Raw genomic sequence first — 26338 nt, 5'->3', positions numbered from 1 at the left:
AAAGAAACAAACGAAGTGCCAGAACCAGCTACGAACCCGAACCCCACTCTACCCCCTCTAACTGGAACCCCAGTTGACCAAATTATGGCTATCAGAGGGACGCTTGAGGAGTATGTGGGAAAATCAAACAAAATTACTGCTGCTATCCGCACTGACCTCATTACCATATTCAGTAAGATGGAGACGGTGATTTTAAACCTCTACGTCGAATACGAAAAGCTGCAAGCGAAATGGGAGGTTCGCCCTCAGAAAGGGGTAAAACAAATGCAACAACGCCCCCTACCTTCGCGGAGGCGTTGCGGAATGGCGCTAAAGTCGCATCCCATAAACCAGATGGACACCAAACTAAAACACTAACAAGAAAGATAGAATCACATATAATCCTGATTAAACCGACAGAAGACTCGCAGCGTGACACAAGTGACGCTGTAAAAGAGACCTTAACCAAAAATCTAGAAAACTAAATGAATACGATCCAGATCAAAAGTATGCGGAAGACTAGACACCCAGGCGTGGTAACTGAAACCAAATCCAGAGAAGAGGCACAAACAATCTTAAGCAATGAAAATATGACCAAGTACGGCTTAAAGGCAGAGGCTCCCAAGAAAAAAGGACCCTCAATTGTCTTATTTGACATACAGCAAGGTGTAAGTAACCCCAGAAAAACTCAAAGAGGAAATTTACCACAAAAACCTAAGTCTGCACCTACCTGAGAACACTGTGGAAGAAGACGTTAACCCAAAATACAGTACTAAATCTAAAATACATTCAAATGTCGATTGGGTAATCCAGCTCTCCAAGCGAGCATGGCAAATCTTAGAAACACAGAGTCGCATTTTCGTAGGCTGGGGAAGCCATAGGTTTAAGAAGCATATTTCAGTTACGAAATGTTACAAGTGCCTTAGCTTTGGCCACACATCACACACATGCAACCAGCGTGATTCAACATGTGGCAACTGTGCCCAAAAAGGGCACAAGTACAGAGACTACCCAGCAAAAGACCAGCTCCCAGTCTGGGCAAACTGCAAAGCAGTGAAAACTCCTCATCAACACTCAATCAGGGATGGGAACTGTATGGTATACATGAAAGCCAATACCAAATGAGAATCAACTATGCATAGAGGCCCCTTTACAAACTGCCCCATGAAATAAAAATAGTTCAACTGAACGCACAAAGAGCTATGCTGGTAGCTGACCAAATAAAAGTGAAAACAGAAGACAACCAAATTGATGTGGCCTTATTACAGGAACCATATGTTCGCTCAGGTGTGGTCACAGGTTACCCTGCATCCTATAAAATGGTCTACTGTAAAACCGAAACCCCACGGGCAGCAATAATCATCAGAAATCAGCACAACAAAGATTACACCACTCTGCACCGTAAACATTGCCTGTGCACAAACCATAACTCAGTTAGGGTCTTTGTTCCTGTTAACAATATATACTCACCCTGGTGAAGACCTCACCCCAGCGATCTCAACCATTCAGACGGCTCTTGAGACTCTCCCGAGGGGACGACTACTAATAGCCATAGATGCAAACTGCAGATCTCTGCTATGGCACAGTCGCACTCCTGACAGATCTGCACAAAGAAATGGTGCAAAACTAGAAGAATTCTTCCTAGCCACAGGCCTCCAAGTAATAAACCGCCCAGATCAACTTCCAACTTACAGCGGCCCCCTTTGGGAGAGCACCATAGATGTTACAGCAGCCACCACAGACACTGCCAACAAACTAGCCAAATGGACTGTACAAGAAGCCTGGACCACACAGCGATATCATTTTCTCTGGTTCGCTCTCTGGAACGGACCCCTCCGATCCCACGAGATGTGATACGGTACAATTCAAAAAAGGCAGACTGGCAACGCTTTCGGACTGAGCTAACAAGAAGACTTCCTGAAGACACTCCACTCCACTCCCTGAAGCACTCCCTTCAGATAATTGCGTACGGATTATTACCACTGCCATAACATCTGCATGTGATCTCTCCATCCCGCGCAGAAGGCCCTACCAGTATGCAGTTCCCCGGTGGAATCCCCATCTACAGGATCTTAGAAGAAGAGTCCTCAATGCAAGAAAAATGTTCCAGCAGGCTCGAATAAGGCTACCTCCCCATGAGGTAGATGCCGCCAGGGAGGCTTACCGCATTGTCAGAAATGAATACACCAAGCTAATACAGTACGTAAAAGTAAAAAGCAAACGGGACACACCCTGGTATCCACTTCTGGGAATAAATACCCCTGGGGCATCGTTTTCAAGATCGTAACAAACAAGCTGCCGCGAGGAGAGGTACTCGATACGACACTATAGATGGATGGCTCCTCTACTTACACCTGAAAGGAGAGCATTAACAATATTCTAGACACCATTTATCCCATTGAAGCTGCAGCTATGACTCAACAACAACAAGAAATAGAAGATGAAAATCACAACTATCATCCTGCCTCTGTGGAATCTCCCTTCACTAACATCGAGATGGACTTGGCAATAAACAAAATGAAAGTAGGAAAAACACCTGGTGCGGATCTGCTGGAAGTGGATGTGGTTAAAAAATTTGCAGAATGCTATCATGTTACTCTCCTAAGCCTCCTAAATAGGTACCTGAGAGAAGGCACCTTTCCAACATCCTGGAAAACGGCAACCCTGAAATTTATATTGAAAAATCCCTACAAGCCACCACAAATTCCAACCTCCTACCGCCCGATTGCCTTGCTCTCTGTAATGGCCAAGTTACAAGAACTCCTGCTCCTATTTCGCTTAACCGCCAGATAGCTTCTAGCCGTGAAGGGTATTGTGTACGGCATATGCATTTTGTATACAATAAAGATTTCTTCTTCTTAAACAAAAACTTCCACAAGTGACAAGAAATTTGGATTCACAGCAGGTAGCAGCACAGAAGATGCCATTAACAGACTAATCACTCAAGCAACTCACACAGCCTTTAAGTACTACCTCGCAATCATGGTAGACTTCGCTGGGGCCTTTGATCGACTATGGTGGCCCAGCGTTCCTCGGAGGCTCCAGCAATCAAATGTTTCCAACAACCTATACAACAGTTTAAGGTCAGATTTAACTGGTAGAAAGGTCCAAGTTACCAACAGATTCCAGACAGTGAATAGGTACATCGATCGAGGCTGTCCGCAGAGCTCTGTGCTTGGCCCTTTCCTCTGGTCTATTGTCCTGGATGAGTTCCTGGGAATGGACCTAGGAGGTGTTGAGCCCTTGGCCTTCCCGGATGATCTTGTCCTTTTGGTATGTGCTAACACCGGGACGAACCTGGAGCAAATGGCAAATGGAGCACTGGTAAAACTTCAGAACTGGGCAGCCCTGCACAACCTTACCATTTCAGGAGAGAAAACAAAATCCATACTCCTTAAAGGCAGGCTACAAATCACAAGACCACCTACAATAAAATTAAACTTTATGCCCATACGGCTGCACACTGAAGTCAAGCTCCTAGGTATCTTCTTAGACTCGGGGCTTACCTTCCACCACCACCTAAAGTATCTAGCCAACAAAATTCAAAGGTACAGTGCTATGATAAGGCGAGTTAGCAGAGCAGACTGGGGGTTGAAGCACAAAGCTCTTACTCTCATATATCAAGCGGTATACGTGCCAATTGTGTGTTATGGTGCCTCCATCTGGTACCGAAAAGCCATCCTAGCAAGAAATAAACGTAAGCTGGATTCAATCCAGAGGTTCATGATCCTTTCAATTTGCAGGGCGTGCCGCACCATCAGCACCTCTGCTCTGCAGGTATTAACTGCATGTCAGCCACTATACTTAGAAGTGGTTAAAAGAGGGCTTTTTTATCATTTAAGGAAGGGAGTTCCAACCGAACTGCTTAATTTTCAACTTGACACCACAAACGGCACCAGCCAGCAAAGACAATGGATAACCCAACATCTACAAGAGATATGGCAACGTGACTGGGATACTACAACAAAAGGGGCCATCACAAAACGATTCCTTCCATCTATACGATCAACTCACCCAGAACCTCCACCCTGGTTTTCGCCTCGCCTCCATGTGACCTTTATCATCACCGGGCATGGATCCTTCCAACAAAAACTGACCGCCATGGGAATCGAGAATGATCCATATTGCCACTGCGGCGAAGAGGAGTCCTGGTGGGCACCTCATGTATGACTGGCCCAACTACGACAACATTAGGCTTAAATTCCTCACCGCAATACAGAGAAACCCTGGCAATCAAGAATTCACTCTGCTACTCGAGGAAGATACCTATAAGGCATTAACCACCTACGCGCAGGAAACATTTGCACTTAGGCGAGCTAAGATTGCAGAACTCAGAGCCCAAGAACTAAACCGGACCGGCGTGGGATAACTCTCCATCACCCGGAACAACACAGACATGATCATGCTAACGCTAATAGGGTAGGATCTATTGCCGGCACCATCCAAGGTGCGGGATTTAAAAGTCATCGCAAACCCGAAATGGGTAGGATATACTGCTGGCACCAATGTAGGTGCGGGATGTACAGGCACTATGCCATTGACAATTACACATTGGCGCCTGTCCCTTGTGACTTTTAAACCCACACCCTTTCCTACACTTCGACTAAACTAGGGTGGATTTATTCTCCCCTGTCAACGCACCCAAATTCATTCCCCATCTAATCCTCTCTTCCTCTATGGCCTCCCTCTTTTTTTTTTTTTTGAATCTGTTATTTTATTTCCTTATTTTATTTATTTATTTTTATTTTTTATTAATTTTTTTATTTTTTTATATATATATATTTATTTTATTTATTTTTTTTTTTATTTCGTCTCCGTAAGGAAGCTCAGGCAACCCTGGCGGAGGCCAGCCAGAGTATAATGGCCAGCCTGGCTCAACTCCCAGTGGTGGTGGCGAGCAACATGGGGTTCCATTAGGGGCCATGCGGCTAAGCAGCCAGAGACAGAACAACAGACCACAGCACTACTCTGTCACAAACCAGACACCACAGAGATTCTGTAATTTCTTCACAAAGTACCATGGTGCAAATGTGTGGAAACCACCGGTGGAGCCTTCCACAAAATACTATGCCACTATGTCAACAATTCTGAGTAGGCGCGGTAGCACAGTGGCATTGTCACCGTCTTTCACACACCAGGTTGAAAATGCCCGAGTTCGAATCCCGTCGATGACGAGAGAACTTTAATGGGTTTTTTTCACTCCTTGGCAGAGTTAGTCGGTCTCAGGCGTAAATGGTAAGATTTTCCCCCAGAAACTGGGGTTTTTCGTCAAGGAAACAGACAAATCGACCACAGAACACACGCAATTAACAAACATAAGACACATCACGGCAGATGAATTTAATTATTCGAGTGGCTTAAATATAATAGATTTTTTTTTGAGAGTGTCCGTATCTGGCGGAATCCGCACGAAGCTATGAACCGTCATGTCAACAAGGAACTGTTCAATCATGGTCTGGGGCGTGTTCAACTGGCACACCATGCTACCTCTGGTACGTCTAGCCGCATCTCTGAAAGGTCCAGTCAAATGGCAATCCATGCAGACAATCCACATCACACGTTGACCCACAGGGCATTGGACTCTTCCAAAAGGACAATGCGACTCCCCACAGAACGATGATGACTAGAACATGGTTCGAGGGGCATTCACCAGATGTTACTACTATGGAATGGGCTCCCCATTCAACGGACTTGAACTTGTGGAAAGATCCGTTCCAGCTCTGGATTCTCCACCCAAGAATGCGACGGAATTATGGACAATACCTGTGGATGGAAATACCTGTGGAACGCTTTCGTAAACTAGTGGACTCAATGCCTCGCTGTATGACTGCCCTTCTCCGGGCGAAAGGTGGGCCTACCGGTTACTAGGTGGGTATCCCACTATTTCCGTCCACTCAGTGAAATGTGGTAGCGAACTGCATAGGGAAAAAAATGGATGGTATCGTGCATCTTCAAGGATGAATTACATTTCTCTTTAAAAGTTAGAGACAGCTATCTGCATGTTTATAACACACTCGAGACAGAGATAAATAATCGAGCCTTCATCAGGAAGCAAGACCGAGGGACATTATTCGTAGAACCATCAGTTACGATAGCTGTTCACCTCTGGCATTTTTCCTTGGACTGAAGGAAAAGAACTGTCACATTAGGGGCATCCGATAATTTCCTCATCTATCCATGTGTATGATGTCTGTAAATTGCGTATATAATGTATTCGGTTAACACGTTTTGCTAACCGAACAATTCAGATTTCAGAGGAAGAAACCTTGGTAGCTTCTACTGTGACAATTAACTCAACCAGAGAGCGAAAGAAATCACACGAAGGTTCGTTGCGTCATTGAAAATTCGAACCAGATCCTTTTCCACCCTGTGTGGAGAGAACGGTGATAATTATTCCTGTTCTACTCGCGAAGACGGCCTTTATAAATAGACTGTAGCAGTTAATCACCTTTAATCACCTTCATTCCACCACGGAGTGAAAAGGGCTTGGTTAGAATCTCGTCAATTACGCGAAGAATTTTACAGACAGAGATGTACACTGTCTCTTTTAGCAATTGTTGCTTAAGGCCTCATCTAAAACCTGCCTATCTGTTTACCAATTATATTTTTATTCGTACAATTAAGAACAATGGTCTTACCTTTCGGAGTCTCGATGAATGTTTCTTTGACGGTTGAAGACTTAGCTATGTCAGGATATTCTCTTTCACTGTTACTGGCCTGAATTGCTTTATTTCCTGCAGCAAATGGACAAAATTATTAAAGACGCATTAGATATTGCTAGAATATTTATGCCATAGTAGCTGGAAACCCGTATTCCTCATATTTTACTCATTTTCGCCTTCTTAATTTGGAATGGCTTTTTGAAATCGATTTCAAAGACGGATGTTAGTCAGGTCATCTCGATAGGATGTATGAGAAAATGCGAGTGTTCAGTTCCTATGAACTAATAGCCAAAAAAAGAAAGTAATGCACGCGTGTGCGGGCACACACACAGACACAGACATAGTTAAGTATTATTGTTTGGATTTTGGGATATCAAAATTAATTTTTTCTTTTTTTAATTAACTGATTAACTGATCTTAGCTCCATAAGAAAGGCGAGCGTCCTTGGGTAACCGCTAATTTCATCGGTGTACTTCTGAAACGAAGGTCAACTGATTTTATTTGAATTAAAAACGAAATATACACAACCAAAGTATGTAATATTCGTACAGCTGCAGAGGCGATTTGGGTTGCTTCCTGTGATACTACAACTGTCCTGTTCCTCCCACCCCCTTATTTCTCAGATAAACGGTTTACGTTCGTTCACACGTCCACCGCTGATAGTTTTAGGTTAAATTGATCAGGACGGATTAAAAGAGATAAGGCTTTATAATTGAAAAAAAAAAAAAAAACCAAGGTGATTAAGAACTTTTTAATGGCACGGTAAGCAATGATACTGAAGTCTAATTTAATATCAAGTAACTTCAAAGGGGAGGTTATGGGTATTAACGTTATGTCCTTGTAGCTCCATATTTTTAAAATAAAAATTTAAACATACGAGGCATGTGCTGAAAACAACCGATAAACGTAAAAGAATAAATTTAAACAAAATGACCCGAAGGAGGGCGGGAAGAAGCATACTGCCTAAGGGACGGAAAGACGAAGGAGAGCGCACAGCAAAAGCAGGGGTGACTGATATAACAGTACAAATAACGTGCAGATGGGCTGGTCATACCGCAAGATGTAATAACGAAGGAAGGGAGACCGACAGATGGAGCGATGAAATCCAGAAAACTGCAGAAGGTCAAAGGATGGGAGTAAGGCAGCAAAAGATGCATCAAACGTCCAGCAGTGATCTTACTATTGCTGAAAAGAGAGAAGTCAAGAATGCCCAGTGACTTTATACGTTTATATCTTTCAAGGGTTTCTCGAATCCGTCTTTACATTTAAAGAAACTTCAAACCTCCCCAAGAGTAGGAGGGATTTTATTCCAACAGTCAATCACTCTTTCCCTTGATTATCCTTAAATATGCTCCCGTCGTTAGTTTAATCGATCCTTGAAAATCCCGTTCAGGTGTCACGTTTCGAAGCTGAGGGCATAGTGTTGAGGGCAACTGGCAAGTAATAAATGCTACAAATAAATCTTAAACCGTCCCATGCATGACACCCCCTGTAAGATCCCAATGTTACAAGTCTCCTACAAATAAACTTTCTGTCTTTGCAATTAAACTATACAAAACAGATAGGGTAAGCTAATTGCTTGTTCATCTAAAGGACCCAACGGGTGTTTCTCTAAAGTAGAGCGCTAATTAGTGCTATCAGTGGGAGCAGTTGGGAGTAAGACCTGAAGAGTGACAGTGGGAGACAGGTCTGTTTCCTGACATTGTAATGTAGCTCTACACTCGGATGACGACCGACAGAATAAGTTGAGGAAGGATTAAAGACACCGTCCCCGATTTGTTTTTTAAACTGGTAAGTGCAGTGAGTTAAGCAAATGCAAAAAGATGAAGGGAGAGAAGAGTTTAGAAACGACTGCCGTTTTTTCTGTACTTCAGGTAATAAAAGAGCCGTGAACCTGGTAATGGCAGGTACCTTAAGTTTCGGGTTGGAACAAAGAAACCGACCCTGAAATGCGTTTCCAAACTGATGGCCGGCCAATTCTGGCAATAACGCGAACCAAAACGATTAAAAAGAAGTGATCGTCACAGAAAGTCGCAAAGGGAAGCCGCTCCGCAACCGACGCTTGTACTTCTGGGGAAGGGTGGCCAGGCCATACAGGACACGCCGTACACAAAGATGGAGTCGTGAGCAAATTAGAAAAGAGAAAATGAAAATGATCGTTCAAGAAAAAGGAGGGAGAGGTAGAACAAAAACGAGAAACGCGAGGAGAGGTGGAGTTGCGGATAATAAATTTTGGAGTGGGGTTGATGGAGAAAATTAGAGGAAACGGTTTTGTAAAACAAGTTATGCAGGAGTGCTGGTTTTGAGGGGATAGTGGGGGGAAGTGAGACAGTTGCAGAAAGGAGAGAAAGCAGTTTGAATGGTTGGCGAGAGGAATGTTTTGGAAGCAGGAGCCCCGTCCGAATGCGAGAACCAGTGGAAGGATGCAGGTCATAGTTTACCCGACTTCCCGAAACGAAGAATCCCAGCGCATCTGGAGATGAACGCCTGGCTGTTCAGTAAGCCAAGACCAAGGAACGCAGATGCGTAGAGAAAAAAACCGGGGACGGAGTATAACCAACTGGAGGCGTAAGAAAGAAAAGGAAGTCACTAAATATTGACTCTGTGGAGTACTTAATATACGAATAGGACTGACACGAGTTAATCTCATCTAGGGATAGCTTTGAGTTAGGCAGTGTTGTACACAATTAATTGCAATTAGTTAAGCAGTGTTGTATAAAATTAATTGGAGATAGGCAGTGTTGTACACATTCTTTGACTCAAAGGCATTGTAAGAACAAAGGTTTAGGAATGCTTAGAGCACTGAAGGGAATCTAAGTTAGAGGTAGGTTATATATGTTTAGATTTAATATTTAGGCCTATTAAGGAGAAGATATACAATTACATATATATTTATCATGAACACACTCTATATACATATATATTCGCTGTAATTATTACTTCCTTTTTACATTTGATTATCATCTTTGCTTTGATCTATTAATTATTATTTTTATTTTTTTTATAAAACAAAATCACTTGTATAAACAACAAATTGTAAGATTCCTCTGGCTTTCTGTGTACGGAATCACTATTGTATAAAATATATGTTAATAAACAATCTTATTATTATTATACACTGCCCTGCCATTAATATCCGAACACCTGCCTTTAGACAAAAAAAAAGAGCTTTTATTGTGTCATTTAATATTTTGTGCTGAAACCTTTTGCTTTTATGACGGCCTTCAATCTTCGCCGCATACTCTCTACCAGCTTTTTATAAATACCACGTGATATGTTCCTCCACTCGGCCTTTAATGCAGCCACCAGTTCGGCCATGTTAATCGGCATGGCCGTTTAACATGGTGTAAGGAGCACGAATCCTGGACTGGAGGACAGTGGAAAACAGACCGAATGACAGACAAGTGGTCGTTCGCACTCTACCAGTCTGATGGCCGTTCCTTGGTGTGGCAAACGCCAGGGGAACACTTCCTTCCTGATTGTGTCTTCCCAACAATGAAGTTCGATGGAGGCAGTGTCAACGTATGGGCTGCTTTCATGGTTTGGTTTGGGCCTATTAGTCGTTATCGACAAAACGACGAATGGTGTACCAGGACATCCTAACCATTCATGCACTTCCAACGTTATGCCAATACTTCGGGGAAGGCCCATACGTATATCAGCAAGACAACGCGCCATGCCATACTGCTCGGGTAGTAACAGTGGTTTTAGGATATGGGTGTAGAAAAGTAGGATTGGCCACCCCAGAATTGTGATCTGAACCCTACGAGCATCTTTCGGATGTACTGGATCATCGAGTACGTGCACGACAAGATCGCCCAAAGAACAAAGCCGAACTGGAGGCTGCTTTAAATGCCGAGGGGAGGAATATATCACCTGATATTTACAAAAGCTGGTTGAGAGTATGCTGCGAAGATTCAAGGCCGTCATAAGAGCTAAATGTTTCACACACAAAATATTAAATGACACAATAAAAGCTCTTATTTTGTCTAAAGGCTGGTGTCCGGATAATAGTGGTGGGGCAGGGTATCTATCTATCTATCTATATCTATATATATATATATATATATATATATGAGTAGGTAATGAATGTGTCTAGTGGAGAGTAGGTAATCTTATAAAAGTGCTTACACACACACACAGATACTATGGTGCCACTTTATTAGGTACACCCCTGCTGTGCACACAAATGGTTTGTCCCACAACGTTGCAAGTCACATGACACAGTTGTGGCTATAAATGCAGCAGAACAACCTTTCTAGTATCAGTTAACCGTACAAACCGTGGCAAGAATGGGGAAAAGGAGTGATCAACGGAATCTGTTGGATTTTACAGCAGAGGGGAAATACTAACCAGAGGCGTTCTTTTACGCTTTAGCTTAGATAGGAATAGACAGGTAGGGAAAGTTTAGTAACTCCTTGTCTTTAGACAAAGTTATTACAAGCTGTGATTACGACATGGAGCAGAAGTCATACTTACTGTGCTCCACGACTTTCTTGCCAATAACCAGTGGAGTGAAAAGACAACATTTACATGATATGGGGTATTCAACATGCACAATTTTCCATACATGGTCAGTGGAAAATCCTCGCACCATTCGGCAGTCCCGTTTCTAAGTGTGGTTTAGCTTCAGTACGTGGGGCGGCGTTGTAGGAGACAACTTTATTCATCACGAGTTCCTTGCCCGCCTAAACGCTGATCATTACCTACAGTTCATGGAGATCACATTGCCAACAACTACACTTTCTGTTCCTTCTAACTCGTACTGCTGTTCTATGTTTTCTTCCCCCCCCCCCCTTTTTTTTTACTTGACCTTTGTCAGAATGCTTAGGCAACCCTGGCAAAAGCCAGCCAGAGTATAATGGGCAGTCTGGATCACCTCCCAGTTGTAGTGGCGGGCAACGTGGGGTCCCACTAGGGGCTCTTCGGCCAAGCAGCCAAAGACACAACAACAAAACATAACACTACTCTCACAGAAACCAGACATTACACTTTTTCTGGCTTTAACAGAGATTCTGCACTTCTTCACAAAGTACCATGGTGCAGATGTGGGGGACCACAGGTCGCACTTTTCACAAAACACTATGCCACTATGCCAACAACTACAAACAACTCATCGCTAGGCTCGAGCGAATCAGTTAAAACTCTTGTAGTTCAGCAGCTTATCACGACTTAAAAACAACTAAAATAAAATCCATCAGGAAAACTAGAAACACTGGTGTCATAATTGAGACTGCTACAAAACAAGAGGCCCAGGTAATAATTTCTAATCTTAGAATTAGTTCCCACGGTCTAACAGCAGAACATCCCAAGAAGAAAGGTCGATCAATTCTTATTTTTGACTTGGACAGGGAAATTACTCCAGGCAGCATCGCTAAAGAAATTTTACACAGGAACATTCGAGACTCGACCCAAGAAAAAGAGACATGGAGCACATAAAACCAAAATACTGCACCAAGTCAAAGTCTCCCAACCTTTGCAATTGGGTAGTGGATCTCTCTCCACAAGCGTGGAACCAGCTAAAACTTCAAGACAGGATCTTTATTGGTTGGAGCAGCCACCGCTTCAAGGAACATGTGGCTGCTGTTCCTAAATGCTTCAGATGCTGTCGTTTTGAGCACACCACCCACGCGTGCACACAGACGGATCCTACCTGTGGGCATTGTTCCCAAAAAGGGCATCATTATAGCAGTTGCCCAAACAAATCATCTGCTCCGACGTGCGCAAACTGCAAAGCAGGAAAACTGGATGCATCCCATTCAATCAGGGACATCAAATGTCCTATTTACGTCAAGGCAAAGCGAAACCAAACACTGAAGACCGACTATGGTAGTGAGGCCTAAGCCATTCAATAACAGTGTTATTAAATTTATACAGCTTAATGCTCAGCGAGCACGGGCAATAGCGGCGGAAATAAGGAAAAAGGCAGATGAAGAAAACATTGATATATTACTACTGCAAGAACCATACACCCACTCCAAGAAAGTTAGAGGCTATCCTCTCACATATAAAATAATTCAAGCAGATGAAGATACTCCCTGGGCTGCCATAGTCATCCGGAACCCGAACATAATGGTCACCAAAATCTCTTCTCTCTGCACAGGTTGGGCAGTGTGTGCCCATGTAATTGTCCCCTTAGGTACCTTCTATTTAAATTTAATATCACTCTATTGTAGACCCATTCAAAACATCGGCCCAGCTATTGACTACCTAAGAACTGTTACCACTACTCTACCTAACGCTAAAATCATTCTGGGGGCAGATGTTAACTGCCGTTCTCCTGCTTGGCACAGCCTCACAGCTGACCGACCTGGTTGCCATAATGAGCGGCTTTTGGAAGACTTTCTAGCCACCTCACCATTTAATATAATAAACATGCCCAATAACCTCCCAACATTCTCCAGTACTATGTGGAAGTCTACAATAGACATAACAATTGCTACAAGATGAATCTCAAGCAAGGTGTCGGGGTGGCAGGTAAATGAAGCCTGGACCACCTCCGACCATAGAGCAATTACATACAGCCTCACAAGAAATATAGAATCAACTCCTACTCCGCACTACGATATCAACCGCTTTGCCATCAGCAAAGCCAATTGGGAGCTGTTCACCACTTCTCTCCAGTCAACAATCATGGATCACCCTTCTGATATCCCCTCCCTGAATCCCGAGCAGCACCAACAGCTTGTAACTAACACCATCACCCTCTCCTGCAATCAATCTACCCAAGAAAAAACCTCTTCCAAGTGCTATACCATGGCGGTCTCATGAACTAAAACGTCTACGCTAGACTGTTCATAACAAGAGGAAAGCTTTCCAGAGAGCTCGCACCTCTTGGCCAGCTACTGATGTGGAAGCCCTTCGTGAAAACTACAAGAGGACCAGGAACCAATACACTTCCATGATCAGGCAGCGAAAAAGAACTACATGGGCGTAGCTGGTTACCACCACTGGTAACTCGGACCCTTGGGGACTGGTGTGCCGAGTTACTACCACGAGCAATCATGACAACGTCAAGGGAGCAATCCATGATGAATATCTTGGATACTCTCTTTATCAGCGACGCCGATCATCTCACAACACAACAGCAGCAAATTTGTCTAGATAATGACAATTACCACATTGACTCTGTGGAGGAAGAATTTAACACTGAAGAACTGCAGCAAGCCCTTGGCAAAATGAAGGATAAAAAATCTCCAGGACTGGATAGCATTGAACCAGAAATACTAAAAATGGTCGCCCAAGTAAATCCCCAATTTCTGCTTAACCTGTTCAATAAATGCCTAACCCTATTTTCCTTCCCAGAAAGCTGGAAAATAGCTGAATTAAAGTTAATACTCAAAAATCCATCGACGCCTCCAGAACAGCCTAACTCATACCGACCCATTGCCCTCTTGTCCGCATTGAGCAAACTACTTGAACGCCGCTTTCATACCAGACTCCTAACACACACTACACAGAAGCTGGCCTACAATCCAATTCACAGTATGGATTTGGCCCCAGGACGCTGCACAGAGGATGTTCTGTACCAAATAAACCAAGCTACAGCCAACACTAATTACAAGTACTTTCTCCTCATAACCATTGACTTTGCCGGGCCTTTGACATGCTCTTGTGGCCAAGCATTCTTCGCAGGCTAAGACTGGTATGCATACCAGCCAACTTATACAGGTGTATAGAAAGTTACCTTTCCAACAGGAAGATCACCATCTCCTCACCATACCAGAAGCTCACCAAAGAGAACCAGTAGAAGGATGCAGGTCATAGTTTACCCGACTTCCCGAAACGAAGAATCCAAGAGCATCTAGAGAAGAAGCATCTAGAATCCAAGAGCATCCAGGAATCCAAGAGCATCTAGTTGATTTAAAAACCAAGAAGAATCCAAGAGCATCTAGTTGATTTAAAAACCAAGAAGAATCCAAGAGCATCTAGTTGATTTAAAAATTGTGTTCCCCATGTCGAGTTTCCTTCCCATTTACTCCAATCAATTAGAGGCAAATTGAAATCACCCATAATAAGACAAAAGCCTCTACATGCAAATGTGCATGTAGAGGCTTTTGTCATAATCGTCACAATCACCTGGTCTGTAGATTACTCCTACTCGCATTATACCTTTGTTTCCAACTATCTCACACCATACCGATTCTATACTAGCATGTGAAACGTCTGAATCCGGGAAAGCTATCGTCACACTCAGGCTGCTTCTGATAAGAAGCATTACCCCATCACCCCTTCTATCTACCCTATCCTTCCTAAATACATTATACAAGCCGTACTGAAAGTCTTCATCCACAATTTCAGGGTGGCACTACGTCTCTGTAAGCCCTATTATGTCCGCGTTACTTGTTTTAACCAGCAGTTCGAATTCGCTCATTTTATTGACGACACTTCTAACATTACTATATAAACAATTAAGACTTACTGTTCTGGTATATTTAACTACACTAACACAACCCTTGAAGTTTTTTAGGCTCTCTTCCCTGGCATTAGCTAACCGCCCACGTGAAACGTTTCTGCCCCAGAACATCTAGATAATACGTCCAGATGGGGGTAACAGATAAAAACTCTTAAGGTATGTGTAACAGTTACTTTGACCAATATTATCAGTATTACCCTCCCCCCTAATCAGCAGTTTCCCTCAACCTTTAACGTATCCTCAATAATACTGACAAAAACGTTTGCACCACCTTTGTTTAAGTGTATCCCATCTCAACAAAACAAATTCCTTCTACCTACAAGTGTGGGCCATGCTGATAGAAATTTCCCCCCTAAATCCCTTGCAGATATTGTCACCGTCCTCCACACACCGGGTTGAAAAGGCCAGGGTTCGAACCCGTCGATGACGCGGCAACTTCAATGGGCGTTTTTCACTCCGTGGCTGAGTTAGTCGGTCTCAGGCGGCGTAAATAGTAAGATTTTCCCTCAGAAACTGGGGTTTTTCGTACAGCAAACTGACAAATCGACCACAGAACACACGCAATCAACAAACATAAGACACAGCACTGCAGATGAATTTAATTATTGGGGTGGTCTAATTATAATAGGTTTTTTTTTGGGGGGGGGGAGATGCATATCTGGCGGAAACGGTAGGAAGCTATGAACCCGTCATGTCAACACGGAACTGTTCAATCATGCTCTGGGGAATGTTCAATTGGCACACCTTGCTACCTCTGGTACGTCTAGCCGCATCTCTGAACGGTCCAGGTCAAGTGGCAATCCATGCAGACAATCCACATCACTAGTGGACCCACAGGGCGATGGACTTTTCCAAAAGGATAATGCGCCTCCCCTCAAGCCGTGATGACTAGAACATGGTTCGAAGAGCATTCAGCAGATTTTGCCACTATGGAATGGGCTCCCCTTTCAAAGGACTTGAATCCTGTGGCAAGCTGTGGAAAGGTCCGTTCGAGCTCTGGATCCTCCACCAGGAATGTGAGGGAATTATGGACAATATCTGTGTAACGCTTTCGTAAACTAGTGTGACTGTCCTTCTCCGGCGAAAGGTGGGCCTACCCGATACTAGGTGGGTATACCACTATTTTTGTCCACTATTTCTGTGGAATGTGGTAGGGAAAAAATGGATGGTATTGTGCGTCTTTAAGGACGAATTCCATTTCTATCTAAAAGTTAGAGACAGCTATCTGCATGTTTATAACACACTCTGGACAGAGATAATTGAGCCTTCATCAGGAAGCAAGATCGAGGGACATTATACGTAGAACTATCAGTGACGATAGCTGTTCACCTCTGGTCTTTTTCCTTTGACTGAAGGAAAAGAACTGTCACATTGGGGCCATCCGATAATTTCCTCATCTATCCATGTGTATGATGTCTGTAAATTGCGTGTATAATGTATTCGGTTAACGCGTTTTGCTAACCGAACAACTCAGATTTCAGAGGAAGAAACCTTGCTAGCTTTCATTGTGACGATTAACACAGTCACAGAGCGAAAGAAATCACAAGGTTCGTTAGTCAGTGAAAATTCGAACCAAATCCCTTTCCCCCCTGTGTGGAGAGAACGGTGATAATTACCCCTGTGCTACTCGCGAAGACGGCCTTTATAAATAGACTGTAGCAGTTAAACAGGGATATAATCATCTTCTTTCCACCACAGGATGAAAAGTGCTTTGTTCGAACCCTGTCAATTACGCGAAGAATTTTTGTGAGCATTTTCTCCCACTTGAAAGATCTAGTCGGAGACAGGTGAGGATTGCACGTGATTATCATCCGAAAACTCTGTATTCTCACCAGCAGACAGGCAAATCGACCCAGAATACGCACAATTTACAGGCAGAGAATTTACACTCTCTCTTGGTAGCAATTATTGCTTAAGGGCTCATCTAAAACTTGCCTATCTGTTTACCAATTATATTTTTATTCGTACAATTAAGAACAATGTTCTTACCTATGGGAGTCTGGACAGCAATTGTTCCGCTGTTTGAGAACTTAGCTACGTTTGTATTTTCCGCTTCACTATTATTTCCGGCAGTTGCTATGTTTCCTGCAGCAAATGGACAGAATTATTAAAGCCGCATAGATATTGCTAGAATAGTTATGCCATAGTAGCTGGAAACCCGTATTCCTCATATTTTACTCATTTTCGTCTTCTTAATTTGGAATGGTTTTTTGAAATCGATTTCAAAGACGGATGTTAGTCAGGCCATCTCAATAGGATGATATGAGAAAATGCGAGTGTTCAGTTCCTATGAACTAATAGCCAAAAAAAGAAAGTAATGCACGCGTGCGCGCACCAACACATACACACACAGTTGGTTAAGTATTATTGTTTGGATTTTGGGATATCAAAATTAATTTTTTCTTTTTTTAATTAACTGATTTTAGCTCCATAAGAAAGGTAAGTGGCCTTGGTTAACCACTAATTTCATCGGTGTACTTCTGAAACGAAGGTCAACCGATATTATTTGAATTAAAAACAAAATATACACAACCCAGGTATGTAATATTTGTACAGTGATTTGGGTTGCTTCCAGTGATATGCAACTGTCCTGTCCCCCCCCCCGCCTCCTCCTCCTCCTTATTTCTCAGATAAACGGTTAACGTTCGTTCACACGTCCACCGCTGATAGTTTTAGATTAAATCGACCAGGACGGATTAAAAGAGATAAGACTTTATAATTGAAAAAAAAAAAAAAAAAAAACAAGGTGATTAAGAAATTTTTTAATGGCACGGTAAGCGATGATACTGAAGTCTAATTTAATATCAAGTAACTTCAAAGGGGAGGTTATGGGTATTTTCGTAATGTCCTTGTAGCTCCATTTTTTAAAATAAAAATTTAAACATACGAGGCATGTGCCGAAAACAACCGATAAACGTAAAAGAATAAATTTAAACAAAATGACCCGAAGGAGGACGGGAAGAAGCATACTGCCTAAGGGACGGAAAGACGAAGGAGAGCGCACAGCAAAAGCAGGGGTGACTGATATAACAGTACAAATAACGTGCAGATGGGCTGGTCATACCGCAAGATGTAATAACGAAGGAAGGGAGACCGACAGATGGAGCGATGAAATCCAGAAAACTGCAGAAGGACAAAGGATGGCAGTAAGGCAGCAAAAGATGCATCAAACGTCCAGCAGTGATCTTACGACTGCTGAAAAGAGAAAGTCAAGAATGCCCAGTCACTTTATACGTTTATATCTTTCAAGTGTTTCTCGAATCCGTCTTTACATTTAAAGAAACTTCTAACCTCCCCAAGCTTAGGAGGGAGTTGATTCCAACAGTCAATCACTCTTTGACTGAAGGAAAATTACTGAACGGCCGATCCTTGATTATCCTTAAATATGCTCCCGTCGTTAGTTTAATCGATCCTTGAAAATCCCGTTCAGGTGTCACGTTTCGAAGCTGAGGGCATAGTGTTGAGGGCAACTGGCAAGTAATAAATGCTAGAAATAAAAATTAAACCGTACCGTGCATGAAACCCCTGTAAGATCCCAATCTTACAAGTCTGGTACAAATAAACTTTTTGTCTTTGCAATTAAACTATACAAAACAGATAGGGTAGGCTAATTGCTTGTTCATCTAAAGGTCCCAACGGGTGTTTCTCTAAAGTAGAGCGCTAATTAGCGCTGTCAGAGGGAGAAGCTGGGAGTAAGAAATGAAGAGCGACAGTGGGAGACAGGTCTGTTTCCTGACATTTTAATGTAGCTCTACAATCAGATGACGACCGACAGAATAAGTTTGGGAAGGAATAAAGACACCGTCCCCGAATTGTTTCTTAAAAGTGGTAAGTGCAGTGAGTTAAGCAAAAGCAGAAAGATGAAGGGAGAGAAGAGTTTAGAAACGACTGCCGAGGGAAAATCCCTCTGCCGAAAATTTTCTGCAGATTTCAAATTCATCCAACTGAATGCACAACGGGCAAGGGCTGTAGCTGACCAAGTCTAGCTCAAGGCCGATGAAATTAATGCAGATGTAATCATATTACAAGAACCGTATACCCACTCCAAACTAGTCAGAGGGTATCCCCTCAACTACAAACTAATACAAGCAGATGATAGTACCCCGTGGGCTGCAATCCTAATTAGAAATCCGGACATCACTGCAACCAAAGTCTCCCACCTGTGCACGGACTGGGCAGCCTGTGCCCAAATTATCACCGCGCTAGGTGCCCTATACATAATCTCGCTATATTGCAGACCTGGTGAAGACATAACCACAGCCACCAGATACCTCCAACATGCTACCAACTTACTAAGAGGGGAAAGAATTATCATCGGAATGGATGCAAATTGTAGATCACCAGCCTGGCACAGCCATACCCCCGACAGGTAACGTACTAGGAATGGCCAGAAACTGGAGGAATTTATTACGAGTTCATCTATCGTAGTCCTCAATAAACCAAACCAGCTGCCAACTTTTTGCAACCTCCGTTGGGAGGCTACAATAGATGTCTCTCTTGCCACTCGAAACATAGCAGGAAACATCACAGACTGGATGGTCCAGGATGCCTGGACCACTTGAGACCCTAGGGCCCTGACATTCCAACTCAACAGGAACCTAAATCGACAACCGCCAGCAGAAAGAATGCCCCAACGCTATGCATTGCAAACTGCAAACTGAGACCTGTTCCAGAAAACCCTCACAGACAACAAAAACAGAAAGATGCAAGAAATCAACATAGCTGAGAACCCTGATGAACTCCAGAAGACCATCACCGAAATTATAACAGTGACTGCAAACACCTCAATCAAACGGAGACGGCCCAAACCTGGTGCTGTACATTGGTGGAACCAAGAACTTCAACAGCTTCACAAGGACAAACTTCCAAAAGGCAAGAAGAACTTGGCCTGAGCAGGAGGTGGACGCGCTCAGAAATCTGTCTAGAGAAGCACGAAATGCTTATACCGCCCTCATAAGAAAAAATAAAAAGGAAACCTGGGAGAGACTAGTAGCAAACTCAAGGAACACTGACCCCCTGGGGTGTTGTGTACAAGGTTGTCACAAAAAAGTTCCCCAGAGGTGAAGTGCTCACAACCACTGTCACGCCCCAAGGAGAAGAAACCTGTTCCTGGGAGGCATCAATAAACAATATATTAGATGTCACCTTTCATCCCCACAAAGACCCACAAACGGAGGAGCAGATCCAGACCTGTAGGGAAAATGATAAGTACAGAACAGATAATGCAGAACCGCGATTCACTACGGATGAGCTCATCCTGGCGGCTTCACGTATAGCAGCTAAAAAATGCCCGGGTCCAGACCTCCTGGAGCCGGAAATAATCAAAAACGTCGTAGAAATAGAACCGGAACTCTTGCTCCAGCTGTTTAACTTAAGCCTCACAGTGGGAGCATACCCGCAAGATTGGAAAATGGCCAATGTTAAACTAATAATTAAGAATCCAAACAAACCACCAGAACAGCCATCTTACTACAGACCGATCACACTACTCACAGTACTAAGTAAACTTTTTGAAAGGCTACTGTTCTCCAGAATAAATCACCACTACTAACAGGCAAACCTATCTTCACCAAACCAGTACGGATTCAAACCAGGTCGATCCACAGTAGATGCACTCCAAAGCCTAATTGCCCAAGCACAAGAATCTGAGAAAAAATACGTGCTAGCTATCTCAATTGATTTTTCCGGGGCGTTCGACACCCTATGGTGGCCGAGCGTCCTGGGTCAGCTCCGGGAGGCAGGGGTTCCTGGCAACCTCTTCAATGTGCTTAAAAGCTACCTCACCGACAGAGCAATCAAGATAAAAGCTCCCTACAAAGAAATGGAAAGAAAAATATATAGAGGGTGCCCACAGGGGTCAGTACTTGGACCAACAATGTGGAACCTCCTGATGGACCAGTTTCTAAACAAGGATCTGGACGGGGTCCGCTCACAAGCCTTCGCGGACGACCTCATCTTAACAATAGAAGCTAATTCCAGGGCACAACTGGAAATACTGGCAAACCGCGTTGTGCAAATTCTCCAAGACTGGGCCACACACCATTTACTACAAATCTCACCGACGAAGACCAACTCCATACTCTTAAAGGGAACACTGAACATCCACAGGCCACCCCAAATTAAAATTGGCACTAGAACAATAAGGCGCAGCACAGAGCTCAAATACTTGGGCGTCATCTTGGATACCCGCTTATCCTTCAAACCGCACTTAAACTACGTAAGAAGAAAAATAAGAAACTGCACTGCCTTAATAAACAGAATTGCCCGAAGAGACTGGAGATTGAAACAGAGAACGATGATGTTTTATTATAAAGCAGCCTTCTTACCAATTGCAACATACGCAGCTAGTGCCTGGTACAAAAAGGGCCAGCACAGCTGCAAACCTAAGAATACTTGATTCCATACACAGAATCATGCTACTCACCGCTACTCGTGCCTGCAGCACAGTGAGCACACACGCTCTGCAAGTCATCGCAGGAACCCTCCCCTTAGACCTAGAGGTGGTGAGAAGAGGCATCCTCCATGAGCTCGCTAAAGGCAATGCTTGTACACACCTTGACTTCAACGGAGATCCAGGAAATAACCGCATTGCGGAAAAAAGAAGACTCCAGACCCACTTGCTGTAGGCGTGGCAGGCACGATGAGATGTCTCCATTAAAGGTCGGATAACAAATAAATTCTTTCCAAATATACATAGATTCCAACGAAAATTACCAACCTGATACGCACCTGGTCTGTTTGTGACATACCTACTCACAGGACATGGTGCCTCAAACGCCAAACTAACAACTCTGGGAATAATTGAAAATCCAAATTGCACTTGTGGCATTCCAGAAACTTGGTCGCATCTAATGTATGACTGCCACCAATACGACGACATCCGCTGCCAGCTGGTGACAAGACTACAACATTCACCCAAGGATCAGGAGCAAATCATTCTGGACGATAAAGGACCATACATGGCATTCACCGAATTTGCACAGAAACTGTTTAACAGACGCCGAGCCACACTAGCCCAACAAGCAAATAACAAAACTGGAAACTAAATGGGACAAGCTACTATTCCCACAACAAATTCCATACCTCCAATGAGAATAAAAGGACATGGCCTACAACTCTGCGACTGACTGAACCCTGAATCTGCAGAAGCCCACATGGACCTGAACCATGCAACTTCACTGCCATCAAGACTCGTTGGGGACCAGAATCGAGCACCTGACTCGATTCCTTTCCAAATCTACCACGGCGGGGCGGAGACTCCTTGTGTCCCCTCGCCGAACCCCCCGCCCCCTTTCCTCTCTGGTGAGGCATGGGCATGCCTCACTGACCAACTGGGGGCATCTTCTCTATCGCTCCCATATTTCTATCTTTACCCCCAGTCTTCTGTCTCCCCTCCTACTCTATCTATATACAATGCGAACGCCCCCACACTAAATTTAACAACACTCAAAATAATCTTCGCCCAGTCTCGGCCTATCCATCTATGTAATATCAAACCCCCCAGCGGTGTGTATACAACATATGGTGTATGCAGACAAGTGAAATGAGTATATACATGTGCATATACATACATATGATATATTTTTTTTTAAGGTCCTAGCCGCCGAAATCTCAGGAAACTAAGCGGCAGGACCTGCCAGAGTAACTAAGTCTACTGGGTTCCTGGTCTGCCTCCACGGGGCGAAGGTGGGGCAACGTTGGGCTCCAACAGGGGCCCAGCGGCTAAATGACCAGATGAACAACGGTATACGACATTACACATGTACAATACCCACACACTTTTAAATTTCTGGCATTCCCAGCAAACTGGTACACCCACAATGAAAGCAACGCGGAGATGGGGGAAACTCCTGGTGCCGCATAACATCAATATACCTTACACCTTATACACCTCTGGTACGTCTAGCTGCATCTCTGAACGGTCCAGGTCAAGTGGCAATCCATGCAGACAATCCACATCACTCGTGGACCCACAGGGCAATGGACGTTTCCAAAAAGATAATGCGCCTCCCCACAGAGTCGTGATGACTAGAACATGGTTCGAAGAGCATTCAGCAGATTTTACCACTATGGAATGGGCTCCCCGTTCAAAGGACTTGAACCCTGTGGGATGCTGTGGAAAGGTCCGTTCGAGCTCTGGATCATCCACCAGGAATGTGACGGAATTATGGATAATATCTGTAGAACGCTTTCGTAAACTAGTGCACTCAATGCCTCGCCGTGTGACTGCCCTTCTCCGGCGAAAGGTGGGTATACCACTATTTCTGTCCACTCAGTGCAATGTGGTAGGGGAAAAATGGATGGTATCGTGCGTCTTTAAGGACGAATCCCATTTCTATTTAAAAGTTAGAGATCTGCATGTTTATAACACACTCGGGACAGAGATAATTGAGCCTTCATCAGGAAGCAAGATCGAGGGACATTATACGTAGAACTATCAGTGACGATAGCTGTTCACCTCTGTTCTTTTTCCTTTGACTGAAGGAAAAGAACTGTCACATTCGGGCCATCCGATAATTTCCTCATCTATCCATGTGTATGGGGTCTGTAAATTGCGTGTATAATGTATTCGGTTAACACGTTTTGCTAGCCGAACAACTCAGATTTCAGAGGAAGAAACCTTGCTAGCTTCTACTGTCACAATTAACTCAGCCAGAGAGCAAAAGAAACCACACGAACGTTCGTTAGTCATTGAAAATTCGAACCAGATCCTTTTCCACCCTGTGTGGAGAGAACGGTGATAATTACCCCTGTGCTACTTGCGAAGACGACCTTTAGAAATAGACTCTAGTAGGTAAAACAGTGGATATAATCACCTTCTTTCCACCACGGGGAGAAAATTGCTTGGTTCGAATCCCGTCAATTACGCCAAGAAGTTTTGTGAGCATTTTCTCCCACTTGAAAGATCTAGTCGGAGACATGTGAGGATTGCACGTGATTATCATCCGAAAACTTTGTATTCTCACCAGCAGACAGGCAAATCGACCCAGAAAACGCACAATTTACAGACAGAGATGTACACTGTCTCTTTTAGCAATTGTTGCTTAAGGCCTCATCTAAAACCTGCCTATCGGTTTACCAATTATAATTTTATTCGTACAATTAAGAACAATGGTCTTACCTATGTCAGTCTCGATCAAAGGCTTTTTGACGGATGAATAGTTTACTATGCCTGGCGATTTTTCTTCAGTATCAATGGCAGCAATTGCTGTATTTCCAGCTGCAAATGGACAGAATTATTAAAGACGCATAGATATTGCTAGAATAGTTATGCCATAGTAGCTGGAAACCCGTATTCCTCATATTTTACTCATTTTCGTCTTCTTCATTTGGAATGGCTTTTTTAAATCGATTTCAAAGACGGATGTTAGTCAGCCATTTCAATAGAATGATATGAGAAAATGCGAGTGTTCAGTTCCTATGAACTAATAGCCAAAAAAAGAAAGTAATGCACGGGTGCGCGCACCAACACACACACACACACACACACACAAACACACACACACACACACACACACTTGGTTAAGTATTATTGTTTGGATTTTGGGATATCAAAATTAATTTTTTCTTTTTTTAATTAACTGATTTTAGCTCCATAAGAAAAGTGAGCGGCCTTGGTATTAAGGGTAAGTTGCTACAATGGATAAAAGGATGGTTAAGTGGGAGAAGCCAGAGGGTGGTAATCAATGGGTGCTGCTCTTCTTGGACTAATGTTATTAGTGGAGTCCCACAGGGTTCGGTGTTAGGTCCACTGTTGTTTTGTATATTTATCAATGATATTGATGAAGGTATATCAGGCTTAATGTTGAAGTTTGCAGATGATACAAAGGTTGGCAGGGTTGTTAAGGACAGTAATTGCAGTTTGCTCCTGCAACAGGATCTAGATAATTTGGGCAGATGGGGCTAAGAAGTGGCAACTGAAGTTTAACCTTGACAAATGCAAAGTACTGCATATGGGTAGAAGTAACCCCAGAGAAACGTCCAACTGTGTGGTACTACACTTAAGGTGGTAGAAAATCAAAAAGACCTGGAAGTAATTGTGCAGTCAGAAATGAAGTTTTCTGAGCAATGCAGACAGGCTGCCAGGGCATGTCATTGGGTTTTGTCAATGATATATAGGAATTTAGCTAGCACGGAAAAGGAGGTGTTATCCCTCTGTATAAGGCAATGGTCAGGCCACGCCTTGAGTACTGCGTACAGGTCTGGAGGCCTCATTTTAGGAAGGATGTATATTTGCTTGAGCGTGTACAGAGAAGGGCAACAAGATTGGTGAGGGGAATGAGGGGATCCTCTTACCAAGAGAGGCTTAAGTTCTGCAAATTGCAGTGGCTGGAGACTAGGCACCTGCGGGGTGATCTGATTGAGGTATATAAGATCTTGAATGGGTTGAGCACGCTGAATTCCGATGGGATCCTTCCACTTGTTCACATTACGAACTTGAGGAGGCATAAATTCAAATTAAGAAAAGACAGATATAGATTAGATGTGCGGAAATTTGCCTTTAGCCAGCGGGTGGTTAATTGCTAGAACAAACTTCCGTCTGTCGTTGTGGAAGTCGATAGGTTAAATAAATTTAAGGAGGAACTGGACAGGCATTTGGAGGGAATGGTGTATTTTTTTTTTTTTTTTTTTTTGACCGATGCTGCATAAGCTCATACACTTGCTTTCTTGCATCACATGCCACTACTACTACTAATTTCATCGGGTGTACTTCTGAAACGAAGGTCAACCGATTTTATTTGAATTAAAAACAAAATATACACAAGCCAGGTATGTAATATTTGTACAGCGATTTGGGTTGCTTCCAGTGATATACAACTGTCCTGTCCCCCCCCCCCCTCCTCCTTATTTCTCAGATAAACGGTTAACGTTCGTTCACACGTCCACCGCTGATAGATTTAGATTAAAGCGACCAGGACGGATTAAAAGAGATAAGGCTCTTTAATTGAAAAAGAAAAAAAAAACAAGGTGATTAAACAATTTTTTAATGGCACGGTAAGCGATGATACTAATTTAATATCAAATAACTTCAAAGGGGAGGTTATGGGTATTAACGTAATGTCCTTGTAGCTCCATATTTTTAAAATAAAAATTTAAACATACGAGGCATGTGCTGAAAACAACCGATAAACGTAAAAGAATAAATTTAAACAAAATGAACCGAAGGAGGACGGAAAGAAGCATACTGCCTAAGGGACGGAAAGACGGAGGAGAGCGCACAGCAAAAGCAGGGGTGCCTGATATAACAGTACAAATAAAGTGCAGATGGGCTGGTCATACC

The sequence above is a fragment of the Mastigoproctus giganteus genome, chromosome 4 (genome assembly GCF_048544385.1).
Source record: "Mastigoproctus giganteus isolate SK-2022 chromosome 4, ASM4854438v1, whole genome shotgun sequence".
Taxonomy (NCBI): Eukaryota; Metazoa; Arthropoda; class Arachnida; order Uropygi; family Thelyphonidae; genus Mastigoproctus; species Mastigoproctus giganteus.
Note: the sequence above shows the minus strand (reverse complement) of the source record.